The sequence below is a fragment of the Callionymus lyra genome, chromosome 1 (genome assembly GCF_982586985.1).
Source record: "Callionymus lyra chromosome 1, fCalLyr1.hap1.1, whole genome shotgun sequence".
Taxonomy (NCBI): domain Eukaryota; kingdom Metazoa; phylum Chordata; class Actinopteri; order Syngnathiformes; family Callionymidae; genus Callionymus; species Callionymus lyra.
In genome coordinates, this window is record NC_141818.1 from 40,709,793 (window position 1) to 40,730,390 (window position 20,598).

A 20,598-nucleotide genomic window follows, 5' to 3' on the forward strand; every position below is an offset into this window, starting at 1 on the left:
GACGTCAACTTTCAGAACCTAAGTTTCAACATTGACATCATATGATTCATCTCATGGAGGAATTGAAAATATGATGTGTTTAGATCTTGCAGCTCAACAAAATATTTTTAAACGTCATCATGGACAGAAATATTTTCAATATTAAGGAACTAGCGTCAACATCCTTTTTTTCTTTACTCCTGATCTTGTTATTTAAAAAGCTTGTGTTTTGTAAGGATATGAAAACGTTACTGTAATCTATCATCTAGATTAACACACATTTTTAAATTATAACTTGATTAACTGATAATATTTTATATTTAATTCATATTAAATAATCATTGCCTCTCTTTAGAATCCACTTTCTCGGCTATTCGTCAGGTCAAGTCGACACTCGCACTGAGCGATACAAAACAATCTGTAGATGATGCCAGCAAGTCTGGTTCCAACAAGGACAAGGACAGACATCTGCGTAAATCATCTGATAAAACAGATCTCTCTAGAAGACATCAACTGTGTTAAAATTCCACAACCAACACATGAGACGACAATATTGGAAGACAAGTGTTTAGAGTATCTGAGCAATCATACATGCACAAATGACCAGAGGCGTTTACGTGAATATTCATACTATAAAAGTTCCGCCATTTCTTTAGAACTTTACGCTCGGCACTCAAAGACATCTCTGCTTTGCCAAGGCCCATGAATCATGTAAGATGTGTTTCTGACTTTTGCATATTTCACTAAACAAGCATTTTCTCTTAAACTCAATACTGTGTCAGTGTTATGCAATATTGCAGACTGTCAAACATGTGTTCTGCAATTTAAAAATGATTTCTGCAAACCTCTCTACTACAACCTTTTCAACCTAATTATGCTTACGTTTTAGGGATAGACCGATATTCGGCATTTTGAGGCATATCGGCATCTTCCTTTTTGATAATCCGACGGCCGATCAACCAAGGCACATACTGTGTTGTGCAGGATTTAGTGAATAATGAGTTTTCTGGCGAGATCCTCAAACTTGGATCATGATTTGATCTGTGAATAACAGGTCGACTGAAAGTTTCTCTCGTCTCTACAGAACAGCAGAGTGAACGGTTTCGTTTTGTTTCGTATTTCTTTTTCCTCCGATCCGTTTTTTTTGTCGTGATGCTTCTCCAGATGCTAAAGTTTGTGCTGTTAAATTTTGAGGTGCTGTTTTTCCTCTCCAAACATACGTACACACATCTTCTCTGAAGCAGCTGATGTTAGCTCTGATGTTAGCAGCGGCTGCTTCACCAGCGTCAGTGTGTGACGTCAGCGCAACTATAGTTATTTAACTGCTTGGATCGGATGCACAGATCGCAGCTTTTTCATCGCTACCTGATACAACTTTTACAGGCTTTTTCCAATCTGCAAAATTTGCAAGTTTTTTATTTTTTCTCCTGGAATCTTGAAAATCAATCTGCAAATTGCAGACTGAAGACGGGTATTTTTGAACACTGATATTGAACATACCGTTTGTGCGCTGTATCATATTTTATGTTCAGTTGCTTTAACCAGTTTTACTTTAGGTTAGGTAGAACTTTATAGATCCATTTATGCTGTTAAAGTTAAAGGTGCAGAACAAATAAACAATGTCATTCTACACAAAATATCCTTAAAATAATTTACATGTATTCATTAAATGAATTTTATCTAAGTAAATCCAATACAAAAACAGCCAGAGGTTTTGAAAAAAAGGGTATCGTAAGCGTATCGTTTGTACATGACTCTGCTTTTTTAATTAGCTTCATAGCTTAGTTTAAAAACCCTCACAGACACCCAGAGCCAGTGAGGCCGTTTTACCCCCTAATTGTCTGCTAAGCATCAACAATGAGGAATCGAGGCCTTTGAAGATAAAGAGAAGCCATTAAGCTCTACCCAGCTGCACTAATCATTATCGTACAAATCCAAGCGACTTGGCTCATCACGGGGTTAAAGGAAGGAGGAGATAAAACGGAGGCTAATGGTTTACATGTTCCTTACAACCACCAGAATCACACATAAAGAAATGTTGAAGAAACACTTCAAGGGAAGGAGGGGGGGGGGGGTTGCCATCAGGGAGGCAAGAAAAGTTATTTAACAAGATATTATCCAAGTATTAAAAAATATAAGAATTAATAGTTTAAAAAAATAAGAAGAAAGTAAAGAGTTTTGGTGCAAGGAACAAGTCTTGGTTACTTGCATTTAAAATAATGTAGGGATGCTCGGATCGGATATAAGGATCGGGTATCGATCCAATCTAGCCTCTCGAAGTCGGATCGGTTATCGGAGAAGATCCCCGCATCTGAAAGAACTATGGTAAATCAAACAATGCGACTTCCAAGACAAAATACAATAAAATAAATGCAGGATAATGAAGCAGTATCAGCCTTATCGATATTTAATAACACCCCTCATTACCAATCCCTTTTAAACATGTTATTCAAGTAACACTGGTAGATATTCATTTGATAAACGGTGCACTTTACTTAAAGTTGATTATTGATTCGAAAGTAACATGGTAGAAATACTAGTACCCAACGTTTTATCTTTTTTATTTGGCAAATTACAATGATCTCAATGGCAGAGAAGGTGTTAGTAGCATTCCGGACCCGACTTGCAGAACTAGTGAAAAAAAGCAGCTCGTTCCCCGCCACATAGAGTGACGAAAAGATAAAAATCCAAACCACCAAAATGTACTCACCTGGGGCTCGTACCACCAACTTTTCCTTGAATTTATTTCAAAGGACAGAAGCAGACAGTAGACGGACTAGATGCGCTTTAATAGTAGATCCCTGCTAAGACATTCCTCTACTGGATACTAGCAGTTAAAGTGACCAAGCTCTTTTTCCACCACATTTCTTGCCTTGTTAGAAAGAGCGAGGAGAAATCTGCCCTGCTGGGTTGAGTCCTATTCTGACGGAGCTTTGATCAGGTGGTTTGCAGAGGCAACGGACAACACATTTAATAAGGAAGCGGCGCGATGCTGGCGCAGCAGGTGGAGGCTGATGCAGGGTTTGCTCGCGGAGAAACTACTTCAAATCATTTGTCTTGCCATTACATTTAAGCTGGAAACATTTTTTGACAAATCCATAACAGTCCTTGTGTGGGTTTAAAACAAAACTTTTTCTTATAAAAAAGAAAATGTGTTTTGTTGCCTTTTTCTTCTATTAATTTTAATACATAACTTGTCAACTAAGGTTGGGATTATTTTCGCAATAAATATTCTCTTGTTTTGGAGTTATAGGAAGATATGCATTTCTATTTTGTAGACAGTAAACACTGGGAGCTTTCGTGAGATTTAGTGTTTCCTGTCTGTGTAAAGCATGTTAGCCTTTTAGCTTCTGCAACAAACACTAAGTACTTTGATGTTTTAGACGCGTGTCTTGTTGGACGAAGGCTATAAAGAGGGAAATAAGCGGGAATTAGAAGGAAATGTAGATAAAGAGTTATGTATATGCTGAAATGTTAATTTGAAAATGAATGAATTTTCTTTGTTGTTATGGAAATATAATGAAATTGTATTATTTGTAATAAGGTAAAAGTACCGTATTTTCCGGACTATAAGTCGAAGTTTTTTTTCATAGTTTGGCCGGGAGTGAGACTTATTCTCTGGAGCAACTTATGTGTGAAATTATTAACACATTATTACCGCTTTATCATTTCACATGTTATTTTCACACTAAACCGCAAGAGGGCGCTCTAGGCCTGTGTTGATAATTTCGACGTAGAAGAGGAAGCGCTGTATCTTCTACCTCCGGAGTTAGCGGAGTTGTTTAAAAGTGACACCGAGGATGAAGATTTCATTGGATTTGAGTTATTTGGAGTTACACGGATGGTTTGGTAAACTTCTTAGCATGTTATTTATGCTATAGTTCTGAATAACTCTTAATATGTTATGTTAACATACATGTTCTCAGTTGTGTCATGTAACGTAACCGTACAATTATTCAGCCTGTTGTTGCCTCTATTCTATTTTTAATTTAAATTGCCTTTCAAGATGACATGTCTGTTCTTGGTGTTGGATTTTATCAAATACATTTATATTATACTCCAGTGCGACTTATATATGTTTTTTCCTTCTTTATTATGCATTTTATGACTGGTGCGACTTGTACTCCGGAGCGGCTTATAGTCAGGAAAATACGGTACCTATAATCTAGTATTCATATCGCAACATCCTCCTAATTTCTCGCTTTGGAATAATCGTTGGGAGGATCAATTTCTTTCGGTATATTTATACATTTATCCTGATCAAAAGTACGAGGTGCTGAACCGGGAAATGAGGCGTACAAAGAGATAATGACTGTGGAGATGATAGAGAGTTACACAGAGAGCACAAAGAGGCAAGGCCTCGTCGTCATGTTGGAAATATGAGCTTTCAAAAAGAGAAGGAGGGATAAAGAGGGTCAATTGTATCCTAATCATACTTAATAATAAGAGCTTCAACAACTACATACCTTGTTTCTTGTTGCATTGTTAACATCCGAGCAATTCATTGGAGTCTGTCTACATAATTCGATTTTTTTTGTTTGTTTGATGGCAAACGTTCATATCCTCACTAGATTAATAAAGTTCTACCTAACCTAACCTAGTTGAACAGAAGGTGGCATTAGTGTTCAAGGGCTCACTAGTTAGTAAGTAAGTAAGTAAGTAATTTTTATTTGTATAGCGTGAGCCTAGTGACATCAAGATTTCCCAGGTGGAAGTCATTATCATTTAGAGATTGGTTTAAATATATCCATTTTAGGTTGTAAAGTCATTTTATCGGGTGTTGATATTTTGAAATGACTATTGTGAAAACCCAACTCTCCTGACTCACATGTTTCAAAAGTTCGTCTCTCAGTCCCTCATCACTTTATAAAATTCTCCCCGGTCTGAAATCTCAGCGAACAAGAGGTTACGAGAGCGGAGTCTGTTATGATGTCACAAAAGGCTCCAGGCCTCCTCCTGCCAGCTGTAGTCACACCCCGCTTTGTTTATACAACGATGACACGCGTTAACAAATCTTGATGCTTGACCAATCACGGCAGAGCGAGTTATGGTAAACAAGATTTAATCCCCCAGAAAAAACGAAGCGTTTTCAGGAGCTTGAGCACATTTTCTACAGTAGGAAGTTTTAAATATCTTAGGAATAAGTCTGGATGATAAAACTGGCCTTCAACCAGCACCATGTTGCACCAGACCTCCTGCTGCTACTCTACAAAAGCAGCATCCAACCCATCCTTCTGTACCGTTCCACCCGTTTCTTCAAGAAGGTTTCTGTCGCCAACGGTAACAACCTCACACGCAACACAAACACAGGAGGTGAAATCGTCGGCATCTCCACGACACCACACACCCTCTCAACCGATCTTTCATCCCTCGACCCTCAGGACGCAGGACCAGGTTCAGGAGGGCTTCAGGAAAAAGCCCTAAACTCTGCAGCCATTGAATAACAGACCCCGCTGATCTATTCACAATCCACCTACATTTTTCTGTCTCTGCCAATTTCGTCAGGTATTTTTGTTGTCTTCCGTTATGTTTCTAGTGTGATTGACACAGTATATACTGAAGAAAATAATGTCCTTTTTCGGGACTCATTAATATCATCTCATCTAAAATATTTCAATGAAAAGGATAGGAGCATAAAAAAAAAACATAGGAGCGACACTGACTGAAACCCCAGTCTGTGAATGTAAGCTTTGAACCTTTTCAGAGTTGGAGATACCCTTTTTATCTTTTTATTTAGAAGTAACAAAAATGTGTTCATCATTTTTGAAACTTGTGTCAAGGTCTCACTTTAATTATGGTATGTCTTAAGATGTCTAATGTTGTTCTTTTTTTAAGGCCGCGTGATTTCCTGTTATTTTTTGGTTTGTTCATTCGCTTGATGGACTTCTTACTCGACCCAATTGTAAGAGAGATGCCAGGAAGTTTAATTATGTCAAAATGGATTCTATTTTTTTGTCTTTTCAATCATAGTTACCGTCACATGACTAGAATTTATGTTGCGTCTTGTCAAAGTATTAAGTAGGAATCTTAACCTGGACATCGTCTTCTGACTAAAAAAAACATGGTCTCAGATTAAGAGGAGCTGATCCTCCCCCTCCCTCCTTTATCTACCCTTTTTTTTTCCCAACAGCTTGGTATCTCATTTCTATGGGAAACCGTTCAGTTTTTTTTTTATTTCTTCCTGGATTGCTGCAGTGCCATCAGTAGCCGAGCGCTTCTCACCAGAGTGTGGCATTATGTGGGAAGGATTTCACATCAAGAGGCACAAGGTCACGGCAGAAATCAAAGACAGTCTGACCACAATCTACATACATTAAAGATTCTGCGAGTTGCAATCTCCTTCTGTACTGCTCTCCTGTTACGTTTCGAATCAAACGACCTGATCATTTCGGCTTTTAACGCTAATGAAGCTTCATGAGGCAGCATCAGCTTCAATTGAAGCATTAAAATAAAATGAATAACACAAACATAATTAAGATAAGCTATGAATAAGGAGGAATAATTATACAACAAAGTAAATGCACAACACAGACAAAATTATACCTAAATAATAGATCACATGGCATTAAAATAATAATAATATCACAAGACTAAAGACACACAAAATGTGGTCATGATATACATGAATGACCAAACATTAAGTTAGCGTTCAGGAAAAGTAATTAAAACTATTTAAATTAGGCGTGAAGTAAACTTTTTGTTCGGAGAAAAAGAAAAGTATGGATAAGGGCCAGATAATAAGAACTGGATCTTTTTCTTTTTGAACTCTTCTTTCCGAATAAGATGTGTGTGTGTCATGTGACTAACAGACAGAAAAGAAAACATGGAATTGAAAAATATTTGGATATCATAACAAATTAAACCCCCTTATTTTTATTCTTAACATTCCATTTGTCCAAAATACATTAGATTTTTGTCAAATATACAAAATAAATTGTAAGTTAAACTCTTCACAAAGATATGATAAATATGAAAATCATTTGATTCTCTCTCAGACAACAAAGTTAATATGAAAACGATCTCAATTCGATGATGGTTTTCAATTTTCCTTAACTTAGAAAAGACAGACTCTCAGATGGTCGGTCTGTCCTTATAAACAGCATTTAATTGGAGACTGAAACCCGGGCTGAGCTTCTGATTCTACAGCAAGTAACTGCTCCATTACAGAATATTTGAATCGTAATCTTCCTCCAAACACAAACATGAACTACAGCTCAGCTAAACGTTGTAATATTAAGTAAAGATTGGACATAACAGTACCTCGTGACCTCGGAACTCAACTTAAAAGACTGAATCTCCTAATGGCATCTGCCTGGTGCGGTGCGGAGATAAAAGAAGTTTAAAGAAAAGGGCAACTGCTGTTGCATTGGAAGCTAAATGCTGGCAGACTACTGATTCTAACACTCAATTAAGGCACTGTCAACAAAAAGAAACCTGGTTAAACGACAATATGCCGAACATCCATATCGAGGGACTACAGCTCCTATGTATGGATCTAAGCCCAATTTCAGGACTACTATCATCAGACTTCACAATCCTGCTCATATTATTTAATGCAAGTAAGCAAGTAAGGTAAAGGTTATTTGTAAAGCGTCTTTCTAGACCAGGGTCACAAAGCGCTTTAACAATCAAAAACCATACACAGTTAAAATATATACTTTAAAAGACAAAAATCAGGGAAAAGCAAGCGCAAATTAAAATGTCTTAAGATGTTTCTTGAAGGAGTCAGTAGATCATCAAACACAGAGATCGTTCCAAAGCTTAGGAGCAACAGCCTGGAAGGATTTCTGTCCTCTGGTCCTGAACCGTGTTCAGGAACCAACAGTAGATTCTGATCCACAGACCTCAGAGCCCGAGCTGGGGTGTAAGGCTGGATCAGATCACTGAAGTAATGAGGAGCCGGAATAGCTCTGAAAGTAAGAACCAGGATTTTAAAATTGATCCTGAAAGAAAATGGCAGCCAGCGGAGAGTTTTAAGGATCGGAGAAATGTGAGTTCTTCTACTAGAGCAGCCTAACAATCTATGATAATCTACCAAACGAAGTGGATGGGAGGAATTCTGATGGTCTTTTTTGCAAAATGATAAAACAACAATATACAAAGGACGAAGGAGTCCGGTCCTAAAAGTTTCCAGATCCTTTGACTTCATTAATCTCTCTGGAAATCTTCTCCAGTAAAAAAAAAAAAAAAACTTCATGAAAAAATATGAAAAATGAAGGTATAGTAATAGTTATGTAATAATTAAAGTCAAAACTAACAGCAGCTTATGGTAAATGTTGTAGCAATATATAAGCCCATGAGTGCGTTTTCTTAAGATGTGTGATGTGAATTTTGAAAATCCTCTGTAATTGAGGGGTATTGCTGAGTACATGGGGCAACATAATACTGAATTAATGGAAAAGATAAATAAGAGGTAAAATTGGGTTAGATGTAGACAAAACTCTTCATTTTTGTGAACTTTCCTTTTTTTTCTAAAACTTGCGAGTGTAGTTCAGGTCAGGGATTCATATGACGGAACCATCTTGGTGGCAGAGGAAGTTCGTCCAGCTGGGTCTCTGATTGTCTTGACACCTGCGACGGAGTGTGTTGCAGAGCTCCCTCACTTCCTTGAGGGCTTGCGATAATGTTTTGGCAGTGTGTTATTGAGTTCTAAATTCTCTCTATTTTCCAGGGGAAAAAAAAAGCTACAAACCAAGCTTTCTGAGAGGATTTTCAATATATCAAGATACACCTGTAGTCTATGATTTGGCACAATTTCCTCGCACCGAACAACGTGTTGTTATAGAAGGTGTAATTTAGTCTCTCAAGACTCTACTAAGAAACTAGAGAACTAGAACAGTGTGTTCTATTCAATAATCATGGATGATGGGTCCAAACACCAAGAACTCCATTCTCATGGTTGTCCTGAAGATAATTAATGTCTCTACATATTTCTGTTCAATATTACCTCACTGCAATAACTGCAATGTTATTTAACACACAGTATTTATCTGCATTTAAAAATGATTGTGTTTTGAAAAAACAAAATTAACAAAATTAACAAATATGTATCATTGAGTCAGAGACAGTCAGCGATATTCATATCCATTCATAACCTACACTCTTAATCCAAATGAGTTAACATTATTAGAAAATGAAAAGAAAAGCCGGTACCTTAAAGCATTTTAGTTGTTACAGAAAGATAAAACTGGTTTAGTTGTGTGAACATATGACTTTAGTAACTTTGACTTTAGTACCACATTTAGTCTTTAATAAAAAAAATATGAGCTCTCACACATTTCTTCCCAGTTACTTTCCCCACATTTATAGAGAAGAGAACATATTAAACAAATATTTCAATCATCCAGTATAATTCATTTGTGACGGAACAGTTTACAATGGTAGCTATTGTACGTTTTTTCGGTTTACGAAAAGGGGCGTTAAGGCAGGGTCTTTCATAGATGCTTGGCAGCTGCCAGTAACTATTAATAAAGGGTTTAAATGGAGATGTTATGCAATTAACTCAGCAGAAGCACATACAATGTGATTGTTTTATTTTCTATATATTTATATAGTTCTCTTTTTTCAAGGCATTTCAAAGAGCCTTTTTTGGGCTTGGGCATTTTCTATATTTTGAGGGGTTTTTTTTCCATTTAGTATGCTTAAAAATCAATTTAAAAAAAGTCTTGATTGTTTTTGCTAGCTTGAAGAAATGCAAAACACATCCACCGCTGTGTTTAGGGAACATTTTAATCCCATCTGCCGCGTTTGACTAATAAAATAAGTTCCAGTTTAGAGTAAAAGTTTTCTCAAATCTTCCATTTCAAAGTAGTATTTGTTTTCCAAATCTATTATTTACTGGAATTTTATTACATTTATATGTCAGGTTTGAAGAGGTTGAGAGATTTTTTTACATCATGGTGGCGACTTATTGTTAATAAAAAGCCTACATATGGATACACGTTTGTTTTGTTTCTGGGAGCATGAACTATATGAAGGTAGTATTATCTTGAAAAACCTTCCGACTCAGACTATGTAAATCCTCGTCAGTTTTTATCTCTTCAATTTGTGAGCGAGGGCTACAATCCCTTTACTCACCATGACCGTGTTTGTACTTGAACTTATCTAGCGCTGAAGTTATTAAAATTCCTTCCACTTCTTACATTACGCAACAGCCGCGCCGCCACTTGTGCGTTGGATTTCATAGGAAATGAAGTCGTTTCGGAGATTCATTACATGGACTGATGTTTTGCTCACGCCGACCGACTTGCCTGTGTTCGTCGATATTAAAGCCATCCCTCATTGTGTTTTATTCATACTTACTAGCAGCGTTCAACTCTATTAGAATACCCCTGAGAAACACCAATCAGGTGCGAGTGTAACCTCACATGCTCTGTGCTCTACTGACAGATGGGCAATACTGTTTTTCTTTTTGCCAATGTTTGGTAAACAGCAGACGCTGCAACCCATTTTTCCCGCCTAGTAAACTAACAGCTCCCAGCATCAACAGAGCGTCAATAGTGGGAACAAACCGCGGTCTCTGCTCATTGGATATTATTCTGCTGAACCTTATTTATTTTCCTCTCCAGATGTAGACATTTTTAAGAGTTACACTCTTCAGCCTTTAGCTGAAGACATGTGTGGAATAATTTGTTTTGCTTTGAAATCTACTGTGAAAAAATAAGAACTAAATCAATCAAACATTTCCCATCATCAAGTCAGACTTTAAGATCCTCTCCGAGTCACACGAGTCATCTTCATGTCCCCTATTTACCACGAACCTCATTTGTTTTTGTTTTTTTTTCCCTCTTTGCGTCGCCTTATGTCCAAACATGTCTTTCCTCCCATACTTTGTCCTCTGATATTCTCATTTCAGAGCCTGGCTCTTCTTACTCTGCCTCATGTCTCAGTTCACCAGACCAAATGTGAACTTTTATGCCCCTCGTGTTCGTAGAATCCGTTTAACGTCAAAGTCCAGATGGATACGCATTATGTCCTTCAGAGCTTTGTGCACCCAATGTATCACAGAACTTTAGAAAAGCTTTGTTAACGTTTTCTAAAGACCCTTTTTTTAAAAACATACTTGTATGGATCTTTACCCTTTGTACCTCTGACATCCACATCATGTATGTTATATATATGGTTTACATTTCATCAAAATTTCAGTCGTCTACATGGTTTTCTACTCTTTTGTCGAGTGGTTTAGGGGTCAAACCGACATGGCTTTGGTCTGACACACGCAGACAGACAATTTGACACTTAAACTTGACTTGACCAAGTTGAAAGCGACAGCTATATTTTAAAAAGATGTGAAGAAAAAGACTCTTGGTGCCTGTTGCCAAGCTACCAACAAGGTCTGTGGGTATAAATCAATTACATTACACTAGTGGCGGGGATACAATCTTCTACTTTAAACGTGGGCTGCAGGAAGAAAGGGACAGAAGAGTCAGAAAGTTGTGTTTGATAAGGAATTGCTAGATTAAAATCAATTAGTCGCAATTAATTGCGTTTGAACATACAATTCCTGGCGCGTCCACATGAGGGCGCAGTTGATGCCGGACGTACTTGACGCACACGCGGGACCACAAGCGAAGCAGAGATCTGACGACGACAACAAGATAAAACGAGATACACTGACAGGATGAAGAGGCGAGACGGAGTGCAGTTTGGAATCACTTTAAGTTGATTAATGACGAAAAAAAAGACGTCAAATGCTCAATATGTGGAAGTATTTTAAGGTACAGCAACTCCTTAAACTCGTTGAAGAACCGTATTAATGTCACACCTTGTCTACTAATGTTATTGTTATATTGTCATATTTCTCAGTTTAAGGGGATTATAAATGCTGCTAATACACCACATGTGACATCTTATTTATATTTCTGAAGGCATTTATTATGACGAGACCTTACATTTATTTTCATGTTAAAGTAGCCTACATAGTATAGTATTCTTCTGTTCAGGAATGTAGTTTTTATGCTGCCGTTATTAACGTTTCCTACATAACAATGAAAGATGAGTCTAATATTAACATATTTTCTATTCAGAATATGTTTGATATGCAACCAAAATGAGTAAACCCAGAATAAATATTGGATTATGGAATATGATTGGCATTTTTCCTTTACATCATACGCATTTTATGTTACGTATACAGTAGAAAGAACCTATTCAGAGGGAAATCCAGGTTCTCAGATAAATTGCCGCTTATCAATTAATCAATCATCGATAATTTGCATCCGTATTTCCAAGATTTCACAGATTGGTATTGATCTAGGGTTTAACTTTGAAAGTTTTTGACGTGTACTTGATAAAGCTAGTGCTCTGATTTCATGATTCATTCAAATAAAGACTCAGTATTATCTAGATTTTTAAAGTGTATATACTTTTTTGAGTATTGTTTTGATTGTTTAAGCGCTTTGTGACCCTGGTCTGGAAAAGCGCTATATAAATAAATATTACTTACTTATTTACTTACTTGATTAGACCATATTTAAGGTAAACAAATGGTCCATATATGAAATTACGGCTTCAGAGAAACGCATCGTATACATTAGTCATGCGGCTTATTCCTTATTCCTCTCTCTTTGCGCTTGATGGAGTCTACTGACTCCTTTAAGAAACATCTTAAGACGTTTCTATTTGTTCAGGCTTTTCCTTGAATTTCTCGAACTCCTGTGTTGTTCTCAGTATTATCTTGATCTTTAAAGTATGTACTTTTTTGAGTATTGTTTTGATTGTTTAAGCGCTTTGTGACCCTGGTCTCGAAAAGCGCTATATAAATAAATATTACTTACTTACTTACTTACTTACTTATTCATGTTCAATGATCCCACTGTTGTTTCAAAGTACAGCTCAAGTAAAGCTGAGAAGAGGCAGTCACAATACATTAATTCCTCAGTATATAATGCTCCATCCTGACTTAGGAGTCATTCAACTGTGTCGTTGAGGGAACAGCAGTTTAATGAAAGACCCCCCATGGAGTTGGTAAGAGCATGTCAAGGCAGGAGGAGACGCCGATGTTTCACCGTGACTGATGCAAGAACGATGGAGGGATTTTGCGGGTGTTTCAATGAGAAGCTAATCTCTTCATGTTTCCTTAGGTCACTATGGTCCCTCGGGGGGCGACTACAAACTGCAATCCAGACGCCAAATTCTAATTAAAATTAAATATTTCATGAGAACACTGGTTTCTGCTGTGGCCCATTTGCAACAATGTGCTTGGTTCAAATCCTGAAGTGCAGTTTGTCAGTGTGGTACCCAAAGTCCCCTCTGAGCCCACCTGGGTCACTGGGTTCTCTACAAGAATTGTAGATTATCAAGTATCCAATAAGCATGTTGCAGAAGTACACAGGAAATTTGAGTTAGACGTGTAACATCTTGGCAGCAAGACAAGAAATGTAACACATTTTATATCGAAAAATATTGAAACTTCAATCATGACCGCTGCCCGAGGTCCTTTGAGCAGGTTAACGTTACGATTCTAGACTAATTCAGAGTCTCGGCGAATACTAGCAAAAGATTTTCAAAAAGTGTTTCGCAAAAAAAAAAAAAAAAGGCTTAACAACCCGTTTGAACTAACACTGCAACATTAAAAGAAGGATTACACGTCAAAGATTAGGATTTGCCCACAGCTTCTATGGATGCTGAGAAGAGTCGGACTGGATGCTGTTGCCCTTCAAAGCAGTCATGGGAAAAAGCCAAAAAAGTCATTTTCAGTTTTTGATCAATTGAAAACGCCTTAATTCCACAACAAAGATGTATTATTTGAAATGACATTTAAACGTCTTTTTTGTGTGGTTTCAAATCATTTATTTTGTCACGATAAGATTTAATTTTCTAACATTTAAGGGTGAATGAGTGAAATCTAAAGGGATGCATTGTCGAAGCGTCATCAGATAGTGTTAAAAAACAGCTCCATCTAGTGGGCTCTTAAAATGAGCACAATGCTTCATGACTCACTACATAGACACAAAACTCTAGCTTTAGCATGAAAAACATGAATTCATGTTGAGTGACGAGCACGGACACATCAAGTCTGTTCTGCTATAACAAATGTTGCTAAATGTGTCGCCACTACATGCTGACGTCTGAAATGAATACGTCTGTTAACAGCTAAATAAATACATATTCAACATTGATTTTAAAAAGAACCACATTATGTCCAACATCAGGAACGCGTGGCTTTAAATACACAATGTTATGTGACAACAAGTCGCCCCCACAATTTAGTGATGGGCTGATGAAGCATTGTACTCATTTCAGATGCTATTCTTTGCTGCTTAATTCTTCACTTTCTACCAGCCTTCTAATTTAAACCCAACACCATCTTCATCACCAGAAAATAGAACAATCTGTCAAGCTAAGAAAATGACTCACTGCTAAATGGAAGCTTATATTAATGGAAATCTCTTGGGAATTAACAGGAGGTTTTCAAGATGTTTTACAAAGAAAAGTACTCAGACTGACTAAATTATTAAGAAATCAGCTGTTATCTGGTCTGTGTCATTTAAAGAGGCTTTTTCTATTAGGTCTACGACTAAAAAGATTAAATGCTGTCATTAAGGCAAATTTATCGAGTGTTTCTACGGATTGAAAGCAGCAAAATGTGCATTTTAGAGTCTTTTTTTAATCCTGTCGGATAAAAAAAAGGAAGTTAAATGAGCTGCTTATCTGAAAGATAGAAAAAACTATATATTAAAGATCTTTTTTTCAGAAGAGCATCACGTACAACAACATATAGGTCTGATATGTTTTCTACGTAACCTTTTTGGTCATAATAAGAAGGTTCGTCTAGACGCCTCGAACAGTAATTTGCTTTAACGTCATTGGATAAGCCTCTCCTCTAGAGATGAACTTGAAACAAGTGTGTTCCTCAAATGACTTGCAGACAGGAAAGGTTTTCATTAGGTATATTAAAAGATGATCAAGCAGCAACACAGATGATTACAAAACGATCAATTAAATACTACTTTTAATTGATCTACTTCATTTATCTGCTGACCAAGAAACATTGATTTGGTTCTGCTTTGTTTCTGCTATTTTCTGACATTCATTTACTTGTTGTAATCCTCTTGATATACTTGGAATGATCTTTCAATCTTTCCTCCTTGTCAGAGAAATGTTTTTTTGCTTTTTTTCTCTGCACTAAATAAAGCAGTTGATCTGAATATTTCTTGTTAGTTCCTGAGCAGGTGAAAACTTTGTTAGTAGACTTTTCTTTTCAATGTGCTGAAGGTTTAAATGACAAGTAAATTGGCGGTACAATTCCAGAGGTTTCTTCAAAATGTTCTGGTCAGCAGGTGATATTTTGGACTGTGAGATGACGCCTTATGTGACTGAAGTGTTTCTTTTGTGCCTTTATTTTCCAGCAGTTTCATGTGAAATCATTTACGCTTCACCTGAAATATGTTCTCTGTTCTACAGAGGCAATATTAACAAGTAAAGTTAGTTTGATATTAAATGTTTGCTCCAGAGTTTTCCACGACATATCGCCACAGTCGAATTTCCGAAAGCTTCTTCGGCTACAGCGGTTTGTCAATTAAGGATCCAATGGATCATCTATATATTAATCTTTTGATAGGACGGCCATGTTGGGATGATTAAAGGCATCCGTCACATTCTCTGTGCTTCGGCAGTCACATCACAACTCCACGACTAAGAAAATATAATTTAACTTTAAGTCCCCTACGACTCGACTCACCCAATGTTCCTTCGATCTCTGCTCTTGCTCTCATTCGTCTGCCAGGTGGACAGGATCCTCTTCACCTCGGCATATGGTCGTCATCGTCTATTCATGGCCGGATATTAATGCTAATTACTCATCATCATAATCTGCTCTCACTTCGGGGATTCATCAAATACGCTTTTGTTTGCCATCGGATATGAGCGTTCCACCTGGATCGTGAATCCGGGGCAGTTTTTCCCGTCGCAAAGACCTCAATGTGCAGATCCGCACACGGTTCTTTTTCTTTTCTTTCACTTTCTTTTATTGTTAAGCACAAGTTAAGGAATACAAAACTGTGCAAGGTGAGATCGAAGCCCTTGCGGGAGATCCTCACCTGCTCAAATCAGACTCATAACATTGAGGCTAAACTTCAAAAAAACATCCAAGAAAGGGCAAAACAAAAGGGAGAGAAACAACAACAACACATTCATTGCATTCAAGAGAAATTCGGTAGAAATCAAATGGTTAACAAGTCAGAAGAACAGAACATTAAGGGTTAGGGTGGTTTTAATCGAGGGTTTTACTGGAGCTTCATGGAAGAGACCGAATAAGTGTAACTTTTACCTCTGTATCATCGGATCAAATGTTTTCGCTCCTGTATGATAAGAGATAAAGCACCTCTGAGATACTTTTGTTTTTGAACCAAAACATTTTGACATCCCCATGGTTCAGTAAGTAAGAAAACCCCCCACAAAACCCCCAATTTACTGTCCAAGATGCAGATTATTATATTTGTAAGACGACTGAATACATTAAATCAACTAAAGTTATATTGAGGTACACTCGAGAAATGCATGTATATTGGGAATAATAAAGTGATTTCAACGGTACATACATGCATAGAAATATGCAGAAAGAAACCTTGAGTTTAGTTCATCCACAATATTTACCCCAATTTAAATCCATTTATTCACTTATTCAGACTATTAAAAAATTGCAATTCTTTTCATCTCCCTAGCCACCATAAAAAAAAAACTCAACTGCTGGCAGAAAAGCTGAAAAAGAAAAGAAAATGAAATCTGTCAAATTCCATATGTTCCCCTTCTAAGCCGTCAGCTCGCTTTGACAAAATGACAGGTTCTCTTTAAAATTCCATTTGAACAAAGCAAGACAACATTCTGCAATCTGCTTCATGTCACAGCAGCAATTATGATCTAGTCCCAGTGTGACAATATTTGCTTTAATTTACTCTTGCCAACCACTGCCTGTGGATGACTTCATCTGCCTGAGTGGAATTAATGTGGGCAAATTTTCATAGAAGAAAAGAAAATGAAAGCATATAACTGAGGGAGATATATATATATATATATATTTGCTTTTGGTTTGGGTTAATTTTCTCAGGAATCCATTTGTTCTCTATCAAAAATGTTCTGCATTAGTGTTTGACCTTTATCAAGCCTTCAGTTCCAACCATGTGTGCCAGTTAAATCAGTTATTTCCGATCTCTTCATTGTCTCTGGGACTATTGCCCTTTGTAAAAAACTTTGATTTTTGAATTTTCCTGTGGCTAATTTCTTTGACTGAACACTAGGTATCCCTTAATTATTTACCACAGATTTTGCCACAGAGTCTGTATTGTCTGGTGATTCAGAGAACTGTAGTGTCTGGTGATTCATAGAACCTCAGTCTGAGATATTGGAATACTTGTTTGAGTACTTTGTTTGACTACTTAGCACTTTTAAGCTGAAACTCCAACTCTCCTGACTGACATGTTTCAAATGTTGAAGTCTTTCTCTCCAAGATGCAGTAAGTCCCTCATCATGACCATGTTTTGAACGTATTTCTTTATAAAGTTCTCCCCCGTCTGAAATGTCAGCGAAAGAGAGGTTACGAGAGGGGAGTCCATTATGATGTAATAATGGCTTCACTCCTCCTAAAGCCAGCTGTAATTGCAACCCCGTTGTTTATACAACGAGTCTCTAGGATGTGGAGAATTCAACCACAATGCTTGACCAATCACAGCAGAGTGCGTGTCGCTATGATGAACAAGATTTCATCTCCAGGAAAATAGTGTTTTCAGTGGGCGGGGCTTAAGCACATTTTCTAATGTAAATATTTATATAAGTAAAGATAGTTTTGCGCATACAATAGAGTCCAACATCTATTCAAGACACATACATATGTAAGAGTAGCAAGAACAGCAAAGGCCAACCTTTGGAAATGTGTGTTCATGCCTCATATTCCGTCTTTTATGCATTCATTACATCCCTTTTTCTAGCACCATTCGCATGTCAGTGTTGTTATATTTAATAACCTTCAGGGAGATAATGTGGAGCCTTGAACACAATTCAATGCACTACTATTATGGGAGACGTGAAAAGCATCATTGGGATGATCCGGTCGTTGAGTGGAGAGTGGGACTTGAACACACTCATCGTGCGTACAAAAAAAAAAAAAATTGCCGCAAGATGGATTATAAAAAATCTTTTTGCCGCTGTGTTGTGGATTTATGACATTTCGTATTCCATTTACTGTATCATAAAGTTTATGAGTAACCAACAACTTTAACTGCTAAAAGGGTTTATGGTCCTAAATAAGACTCTTGTCCAGAAGGTACTTTGTAGCTCGTAAATTAGAGACAATGAGACGCCTCGAGAAGAACATGAGGACAAGCTAATGAAGACAGTTTGATGTCACACGTGGCCTTTTTTCTGATCATATTTTTCAAAAATCCATTAAATCCTAATATTGTTGTGAATAGCAGGGGTGAACAAACTATTTGTACCACACGGTTTAATGTTAAATGTAAACATTATTTGCAAAGCTCAACTTTGGATTTACAAGAAAAAAAGATCGGTCCAATAACCATTTGATTGACATACAGAGCAGCCAATCTCAGCTCTCTTCTCTTTTATTAGCAGATAAATATGACTAATTAGGTATAATTTGATATTTTCCCACAGCACACCTGACGATCTCTCAAGGCACACTAGTGTACACTAGCACAGTCCGGGTGTTTAGAGAAGGAAAACGATAGATATTTCCCTTTGGTTTGATTTTCGCACTTCATGATCAGAGAAAAATATCACTTATACCGCGAAACTGAGCAACATCAGAGAGGAGCTGCCGGCGCGTCACAGTATCATCAAATCAATAATAAATCCAACTTCCTTGTACACGGAAATATAACAGTTTATAAATAACCTGACGCTCATTAGTTAGTCTTACTTCCTTGTTTATACTGAGCTGCGCTAAGTCAGAACGCACAGCTCACAGACAGACAGAGACGTAAACGACAACGAGACATAGAAGTACAAACTGACAACTTTACAGAACGTGACACTGATTGGTCGAAGTGCAGATTTAAGAAATGCTTGAGTTGACTGATTGATTGATAAATGAAAAATTATAATTTATGTTTTCAAAATGCATATCGCACGTTCCAACATGGCGATATCGATATTTTTTCGATATATCGTGCAGCCCTACTTAAAAACATTATTCCACATGAGCCACAGTAAGACAACGCCTCTTATTGACAACACTTGCATAACATTGACCATCTTTATTTTCAAGTACAAGTTTGACCTTAACATGGAGAAGCTAACAGAATAAACGATAGAATGGTATACTTTTCCCTTTTGTTTTGAACCTTCCTTTACTCGTCGCTTCAGTCTCTCTGTGTTTCAACAATAACGTCCCTGAATCACTTCTGTTGTGTTCCCTAATGTTGGTGTGTTGGCGCTTTCGCAATTGCCTTGGCGTTTGCATTTCTTGAGCTTTGTCACTGTAGTGTTGATATCTCAATCTATAAAGATGCCAGTGATTAAGATAAGGAGGCGAGACAATGGATGGTAACATTAATACAGACTTCCAAGTAAAACTGACAATGAAGGAAAGATATTTGATGCAAGTTTTTGGTGGGAATGAAGTAAATGTACATTTTGTCCTGCCTAAAATGCTAAAATGTTTTGGCCACTGTCCGCCTGACTTTCCCACCACTGCTATAAAGTGTTTTGTATGTTCTTTTGGTGCAAGACTCAGGTGAGGTTTATTTCTACCGGAGGAATATTCCGTTTTATCAGCCTACAGAGTGCAAATGTACATTCACAGACAGGAAACGGCTCAAGGCAACCAGCAGACTGTAGTACAGAATCATGTAAACACAGTCTTCCAGCAGTGCGTGGATCAATCCGATGCAATAGAAATCTCTCACTGCCTGAGAGCAAAGAATCAAATAATGTAATTATTGTCTTGAAAGTTTTATGGTTTTTAATTCAAGTGTTTTTATTCTCAGAATCCACTCGATAATTCTTGAAATACTGTAGTACCAATACGACTATCTATGAAAGATGATATAAAGAATAAAAAATATTGTTGGATGTTCAATGGTGGTGTTTACATTTTAAATTTTGGTTTCCTTTTCCTTTTCACCCCAGCTAGGGATGATGATTGTTTATGCGTTTTGTGACCCTGGTCTAGAAAAGCAGTCTATAAATATAAATGACTTACTTTCTTTTGTTCAATCGTAGGACCAACAGAATGTAAGTAGCTAAGTGATAGTTATTTGTAAAGCGTCTTTCGAGACCAGGGTCACAAAGCACTTGAACAATCAAAAACAATACACAGTTAAATATATACTTCAAGACACATAAGACAAACACAGGAGTCCCAGAAAATCAGGGAAAAGCACAAATAAGAATGTCTTAAGATGTTTCTTGAAGGAGTCAGTAGATCATCAAACACAGAGGAAGATCTTTCCAAAGCTTAGGAGCAACAGCCTGGAAGGATTTCTCTCCTCTGGTCCGGAATATTGTGTGTGAGGAACCATCAGTAGATTCTGATCCACAGACCTCAGAGCCCGAGCTGGGGTGTAAGTCTGGATCAGATCACTGATGTAAGGAGGAGTCTGACCATGAAAAGATCTAAAAAGTGAGAACCAGAATTTTAAAATTGATCCTGAAAGAAACTGG

The 20,598-nt window shown here is 37.2% G+C and overlaps 1 protein-coding gene across 3 annotated transcripts in view; it reads right to left on the reverse strand.

Annotated features, from left to right (window-relative positions):
- inpp4b (inositol polyphosphate-4-phosphatase type II B) overlaps window positions 1-20,598 on the reverse strand; it is a 160,829-nt gene that overhangs the window by 139,280 nt on the left and 951 nt on the right. The window lies entirely within an intron of this gene.